General features: G+C 39.5%; 1 non-coding gene across 1 annotated transcript; it reads right to left on the bottom strand.

The window, feature by feature from the left end:
* Positions 1-254: 254 nt before the first annotated feature.
* On the bottom strand, positions 255-328 carry TRNAR-CCG (transfer RNA arginine (anticodon CCG)). Its single transcript has one exon. It is a non-coding gene; the product is annotated as a tRNA-Arg (tRNA).
* Positions 329-7,529: the final 7,201 nt, after the last annotated feature.

The raw sequence follows: 7,529 nt of genomic DNA, 5'->3' as shown, positions 1-7,529 counted from the left end.
TCCATATAAAGGTGAAAATTGTTACTTTTCCTATCTTATTTTGTATGAAGAGAAGTCGTATAAGTATAAATACAATGATGAAAATTATTAATCAATAGTGGAATGAATCATTGAGAAATCATTTCCATTCATTATTGATTAGGAATCTGAAGTATCGATCCGGGATTATGATAGAATACTTTATTCTATTATAAAGAAAGATTCTCTCCTATACCGCGATGGAAAGGAATTTTCATTTAAAATACAACATCTTTTGGGCTAGAAGGGATTTGAACCCTTGACTTCATGGTCCGGAACCATGAGCTCTGATCCACTGAGCTACCAACCCTATCGAATGATCTATAAGATCATTGTAAAGGATGAATAGGATTCGTTATCGAATGCTTGACCCAAAAAAAATTTCATAAATAACTCTGTTTGAGATATTTAACCTTGGAAATATCTATATATCAATATCTACATAGATATTGATATATAGATATTAATATATGGAAATTCCATATATTGATATCTGAAATCCCATATCTCCGCTCACGATTTGGACTAATATTTGGGGTAGTAGTAAAAGATTGGGCCGAGTCCGATTGGTAGAACGAAAGTCACTGGATTACAAGCGATCAATCACATCAAATTCAAATTTGATCTCCTTCCATACTTCACAAGCAGCAGCTAGTTCAGGACTCCATTTACAAGCTTCACAGATCACTTCATTACCTTCACGAGCAAGATCACGTCCTTCATTACGAGCTTGTACACAAGCTTCTAGAGCAACCCGATTAGCTACTACACCAGGTGCATTTCCCCAAGGATGTCCCAAAGTTCCCCCACCAAACTGTAGTACGGAATCATCCCGAAAGATCTCGGTCAGAGCAGGCATATGCCAAACGTGAATACCTCCTGAAGCTATGGGCAGGACACCTGGCATAGATACCCAATCTTGAGTGAAGTAAATACCACGACTTCGATCTTTTTCGATAAAATCATCACGCAGTAGATCAACAAACCCTAAAGTTACGTCTCGTTCCCCTTCAAGTTTACCTACTACAGTACCAGCGTGAATATGATCTCCACCGAACATACGCAATGCTTTAGCCAGTACCCGGAAATGCATACCATGATTTCTTTGTCTGTCAATAACTGCATGCATCGTGCGGTGAATGTGAAGAAGTAGGCCGTTTTCTCGGCAATAATGAGCCAAAGAAGTATTTGCGGTAAAACCTCCCGTCAGGTAGTCATGCATAACGATAGGAACTCCCAATTCTCTTGCAAATACTACCCTTTTCATCATTTCTTCACATGTACCTGCAGTAGCATTCAAATAATGTCCCTTAATTTCACCCGTCTCAGCCTATGCCTTATTAATTGCTTCCGCACAAAAGACAAAACGATCTCTCCAGCGCATGAATGGTTGGGAATTTACGTTCTCATCATCCTTAGTAAAATCGAGTCCACCACGGAGACATTCGTAAACTGCTCTACCATAGTTTTTGGCTGATAGACCCAATTTTGGTTTGATAGTACATCCCAATAAAGGACGACCATATTTGTTCAATTTATCTCTTTCAACTTGGATACCATGAGGTGGACCCTAAAAAGTTTTGGAATAAGAAGGGGGAATCCGCAAATCTTCCAAACGTAGAGCCCGTAGGGCCTTGAATCCAAATACATTACCTACAATGGAAGTGAACAAGTTAGTAACAGAACCTTCTTCGAAAAGGTCTAAGGGTAAGCTACATAGGCAATAAATTGAGTCTCCTCTCCAGGAACGGGCTCGATGTCATAGCATCGCCCCTTGTAACGATCGAGACTAGTAAGTCCATCGGTCCAAACAGTGGTCCATGTACCGGTGGAAGATTCAGCAGCTACTGCTGCTCCCGCTTCTTCAGGTGGCACCCCGGGTTGAGGAGTTACTCGGAATGCTGCCAAGATATCTGTATCTTTGGTCTGATATTCAGGAGTATAATAAGTTAATCTGTAATCTTTAACACCAGCTTTGAATCCGACACTAGCTTTAGTCTCTGTTTTTGGTGACATAGGTCCCTCCTTTATTAATAATTATTTCTCGCAAGGACGAGGTCTGCTCGACATGGACCGAACGTAAACAATCAATTTTTACAGAAATATCCTACAAAAAGTCGTCCGTTATTGGGGTGCTAGATACACTCTCATTGTATAATGTTCTTTATGTATGACGCAACCCAATCTTTTCTCTTGAAGTTCTTCCTCCATGGATTGACCCGAGAACCTTTCAGTGGTTAAACTAGTTCATGAATGAAATCAAGGAACCGAATGGACCTTTGACCATAATGGTGCGAATTGTCCGAAAATACATATACAGATGAGATGTGCGTATGAAGAGAAGATATAATGATCAATGAGAGAAAGGTCATGAATATCAAGTTTCATATTTCACAGATGATCTGGACATAATTTTGAAGTATTTTCGGTTTTAGTTATGGATAAATTGGTTCTAGTTATAGATAAATCGAAGACTTCCTCATGATCCTTATTCATATCCATCTACCTACTTCATATTCCAAATATGGATGAATTTAAACTTTTCAATAAAGTTGGATTTTACCAAGGTGGTAACTTCCATTTATTATTTACTGGTCTGATCGACCCAATATGGAACATTTTTTTTTTTTATTGATGATATTGGCAAAATCATATTTATATATTCTTCATGGAAATTATTTCCATTTTTGTATGAGAAAAAATCCTCTTGTTCTTGGGGTTTCCGCACGTGTAGAAAAAAATGTGGGACGTATTGCTCAAATCATTGGCCCAGTACTGGATGTATCTTTTCCTCCAGGTAATATGCCTAATATTTACAATTCATTGATAGTTAAGGGTCAAGGTACAGCCGGTCAAGAAATTCAGGTTACTTGTGAGGTACAAAAATTATTAGGAAATCATAAGGTTAGAGCTGTAGCTATGAGTGCTACAGATGGTTTGACGAGAGGAATGAGAGTGATTGACACGGGAGCTCCTCTAAGTGTTCCAGTTGGTGGAGCTACTCTCGGACGAATTTTCAATGTTCTTGGAGAACCTGTCGATAATTTGGGTCCTGTAGATGCTTGCATAACATCTCCTATTCATAGACCTGCTCCCGCCTTTACAGAGTTGGATACAAAATTATCCATCTTCGAAACAAGCATTAAAGTAGTAGATCTTTTGGCTCCTTACCGCCGTGGGGGAAAAATTGGTTTATTTGGAGGAGCTGGAGTGGGTAAAACAATACTCATTATGGAGTTGATCAACAACATTGCTAAGGCTCATGGAGTTGTTGGAGTTTCATTCGGGGGAGAGTGTTCTTCAGAAGAAGATTCCACATGTTGATCTAGTATAGGAATCCCCCCTTCAAGATGTGGAATCTGATTAGCAAATTCTTGAAATGATTTCATTTTTGAGAATCTATCCAAGCGATCAAGTTGCCGCTCAACAACATTGTCAGATTTGGATGATTCAAGAAAAATTACATCTCTAGATACAACAAACTTTTTATTTACTTCATCATAGAGGCGGTATACTTTGGAGGTGTTTGAATACCCCAGGAAGATACACTTACGACTTCTAGCACCAAGTTTGTTTCTATGTGCCTTTGGTATCAAAGCATAACAAGTGGAACCAAAGATCCTGAGATGTTTTACCGAAGGAACATGTCCATACCACAATTCATAAGGATTCTTGTTTCTTATAGCATTAGATGGACATCTATTCTTTATATATGCAGCACATAGAACAGCATCAACCCAAAACATTATCTTTACATTTTTGAAGAAAAGCATGGATCGTACCATATTCAAGATTGTTATATTCATTCTTTCAACTACACCATTATGTTGGGGATTATAAGGCACAGTTGTTTGATGTTTGATCCCATGTTGGCGAAGATAGTTTTCAAATTCATTTGATGTATATTCTTTTCCATTATCAGTGCGAATAGACCTAATATGAGATTGTGCATCATTTTCAATCCATTTATGAAAATTCTTGAATGTTTGAAAAGCATCAGATTTGTTCTTCAATAAATAAACCCAACACATCCTAGTGTAATCATCAATAAATGTCATGATATATTTATTTCCATTTGCAGAATGAACGGGCATTGGACCACATAAATCTGAATGAATGAGTTCAAGCTTCCTATGTGCTCTTGAATGTGAATCATGAAAAGACTGTTTGCTATGCTTTCCTAGAATGCAAGCATCACATTGCTTATGTTTCCTAGGAATTGTAGGCAAACCAGCAACACCATTTTTCTTCAATAAGCGGAGACTGTGGGAGATATAGAACATGATCCAGAAGAAAGTCTGGAAGACCAGGCAGTTTAAGCCTGATTGTGCCAAGCCCTGATGGCTTGATTTTTGACTAATCTGCAAAGTATACTGCTCCATCAACATTGTCAGTGAAATCTTCAAAAAAATCTTTTCTATGAGTCATGTGACAGGTTGCTCCTGAATCAAGCAACCAATCATTTTTTGAAGAAGCAAGTGAAGCATTAAACAAATCTTCATTTACTCCAATGTTACATTGTGCCTCAATATAGTGAGCTAATTCAGGGGCTTTACCTTTATCTGTATCATCAGTTTTACCTTTCTGTTGGTTTCTTTTCTGCTCAATTTTGTCCCATGGTAGCTTGCATGTAGAGGCATCATGTGATCCATTTCTTTTGCAGCGAATGCAGTGTAAGTCTGCCTTTTCTCCTTGAGAATGTCTGCCCCCCCTGCCTCTGAAATATCTTCCTCTTCCTCTTCGTCCACCTCTTCCTCTTGTAGAATCTTGAGAAAAATGCTTTTCTTTATGGGCAAGGCACACAGTCTCTTCAGAAGATTCAGGGGTTGTCTTCTTTCCAAAGGCTTTCTCTCTTTCAGCAAACTTTTTCACAAGAGAGTCAAAGGTTATATCTTTAAGATTTCCATTTGCTTGTAAAGACTCAAGATAATTGGAGTAGGTCAGATAGAGTGCCTTGAGAAAAGCAATAAGAGGGATATCCAGCTCAACCTTAGTGGAATTGATATCATGTATTATAGACTTTACTTCAGATGCAAGAGCAAGAGGATCATTATTTTTCAATTCAAGAGTGAATAGTTTAATCATGAGCTGAACAACTTCAAGTGCAGAATGTGAGTCATAGAGTTCTTTCAGCTTTTGTAAGGCTTCAAAGGTAGTTGAATATGACGAAATATGGCGACTCACCTCTTCATTTACATATGCTGCAATTAATGCATAAGCTTTGCTGTTCTTGTTTTCCCAAATGACGAGCTCTTTGTCTGAGGTAGGCTGTACTGGGTCTTTGTCTCCTTCTCTGACACATACTCCTTTCCACAACTCATTGAAGATGAGGGTGTGTTTTATCATCTGGGACCATTCAGGATAGTTCTCCTTGCCAGTGAGAACTATTCCTACCATAGAAATGATTGAATGCATTCTGAAAAAAGAAAAAAAAAAAAAAAAAAAAAAAAAAAAAACTTCTGCTGATATACAGTGAAATTGTACTCAAAAGGGCAAAAATATTTCAAATACTTTTATGCACTATGTCTCTTCAAATCCCTCCAATGTTTATAAAACGATCCTCATATAATACATCCAACATATTCCATCCATTCAATGCATTCAAATATCTACAAACTCAGTTCATAACGCATTCAAATGAAAACCATAATATATATATATTGGTCAATGTATATCTTTCTACGCATAGACCCACAGCGCACAGCTTTAATATATAAACCACAGCGCACATACAGCACACAACTTTAATATATATAAGCCACAACGCACATATAAACCACAGCTTTAATATATATATAAGCCACAACAACGTTTATTGCTTTTACACGCATTAATTCTGATGGCATCTCAAAAAAGAGCACCGCACGATACCATGTCACTGTTTACCACGATACCATGTCCACACCACTATCTCAAATAAAAAAGAGCATCGCACGATACCATGTCATTGTTTACCACGATACCATGTCCGCACCACTATCTCGTATAAAAAAGAGCACCACACGACCACGAGCCATCTCAAAATAGAGCATCGCACCACCATCTCAGATTTCCAGGGGCCGAGGCATTATTTCACATCGCCCGGAGGTCATATTTTGTAACTTCTTTATGCGGGTCCCCGGGATTCGATCCTGAGACACCCACTACACCAAAACCCACAGGTTAAGGACGCCTATTTCATGGTTAATGGACTGTGCGTTAAGGCATTGGTTCGAATCGCAGACTCGGTAGATTGGAAAAAAAATGAACTTTAGAATTACAAGCACAGTCACATACAAGCGCAGTCACATAGAATTACAAGCGTAGTCAGAATTACAGGCGCAGTGTTAAACATATATCGACAGGTGAATTAGAGTGTTAAAGATATGGAGACCGAAAGAAGGCGAGGGGATAGACTACCAGCGTCAGCGTATTTTGGACTCGGCTTCAGGAACTTCCGTAGAACTCGACCGGGTGGCGCCACCACTTAGAACGAGCTCTCAGTTCTGTGTGTGACCACAGTAGTCATTGTGCCATTAAGGGCCATTACTAAATTCACCATTAATCTTTGCGCTATGATAGTCCTGAGCCTCGAAACCGCTCAACAAAGAATCAACCAATGTTATGTGAAAGTGTTTCAAAGGTGGCCTGTACTGATGGATAGAAGGGTATAATGAAAAAAAGCAGCGTTCAACAGTGATGCTACTGACGGACAGGCGGGGGCAGCGCATTATGGACAGAAACGTTTATGCACAGTTTCTGAGATTCTGCGCCCTCTTCAGTTGAATACGCTCAGAGTCCATAGATGGAATATGTCAGGGCAGCGCAGGTGTGGCAAACACGCAGGTATGGCAGAACGCAGGTATGGAGTTACAAAGACATAAAGACTAAACATGGAACTGGCTCTGATACCATGTCAGGCCAAGCAGTAACTCCGTTAGGCAGAAAAGATGATTCGATTTATTACATTAGGTAGCTATTGTTATATACAAAGAATTTGACTATTCAGTTCATCTTCTGATGACTGTTCACATTCCAGATTCACCCAACCGCAGAGGATTAGGTGTCAACAAGAAAAAACTCTTCACTTGGATTCTTTTAACCAGGTAACTTTCGAACTGCCACAACAAGTCGAAGAAGGCCCATCTATAGCTGTAGCTTCGCAAGCTGCCCAACAACGGTCTACACCAGCAATAGGTACAGTAAAAGGCAAGGAGCCAGTGGATGCAGAGCAAGAAATGGTTACAGAACAACCTACCACCTCAAAGGAGCAAACTCAAGAATAGACCCCTCCACAGCAAACAGAGGCACTGCAAGTGCCAGCTTTACAAACTCCTGCTAATGAGGAAAGAGGTAAGAAGCGAGACCGAGAAGACTCCACACCTGCTAGTGGGTCTACACAACAGCATGAAGCCAAGAGGCAAAGAGTTGATCCTCCAGTTGAGGAGGAAATTAGTGAAGAGGTCCTAGAAAGTCCAAGGAGAGAAAGGGAAGCAAGCCAGTAGACACCTACTAGCTCTTTCCAGCAAGAG

The sequence above is a fragment of the Pinus tabuliformis genome, chromosome 4_2 (genome assembly GCF_031772625.1).
Source record: "Pinus tabuliformis cultivar Carrire ecotype Pingquan chromosome 4_2, CPIR1, whole genome shotgun sequence".
In the NCBI taxonomy this organism is placed as follows: domain Eukaryota; kingdom Viridiplantae; phylum Streptophyta; class Pinopsida; order Pinales; family Pinaceae; genus Pinus; species Pinus tabuliformis.
The sequence above is the reverse complement of the archived record's forward strand: the minus strand, read 5'-3'. Positions and strand labels throughout refer to the sequence as shown.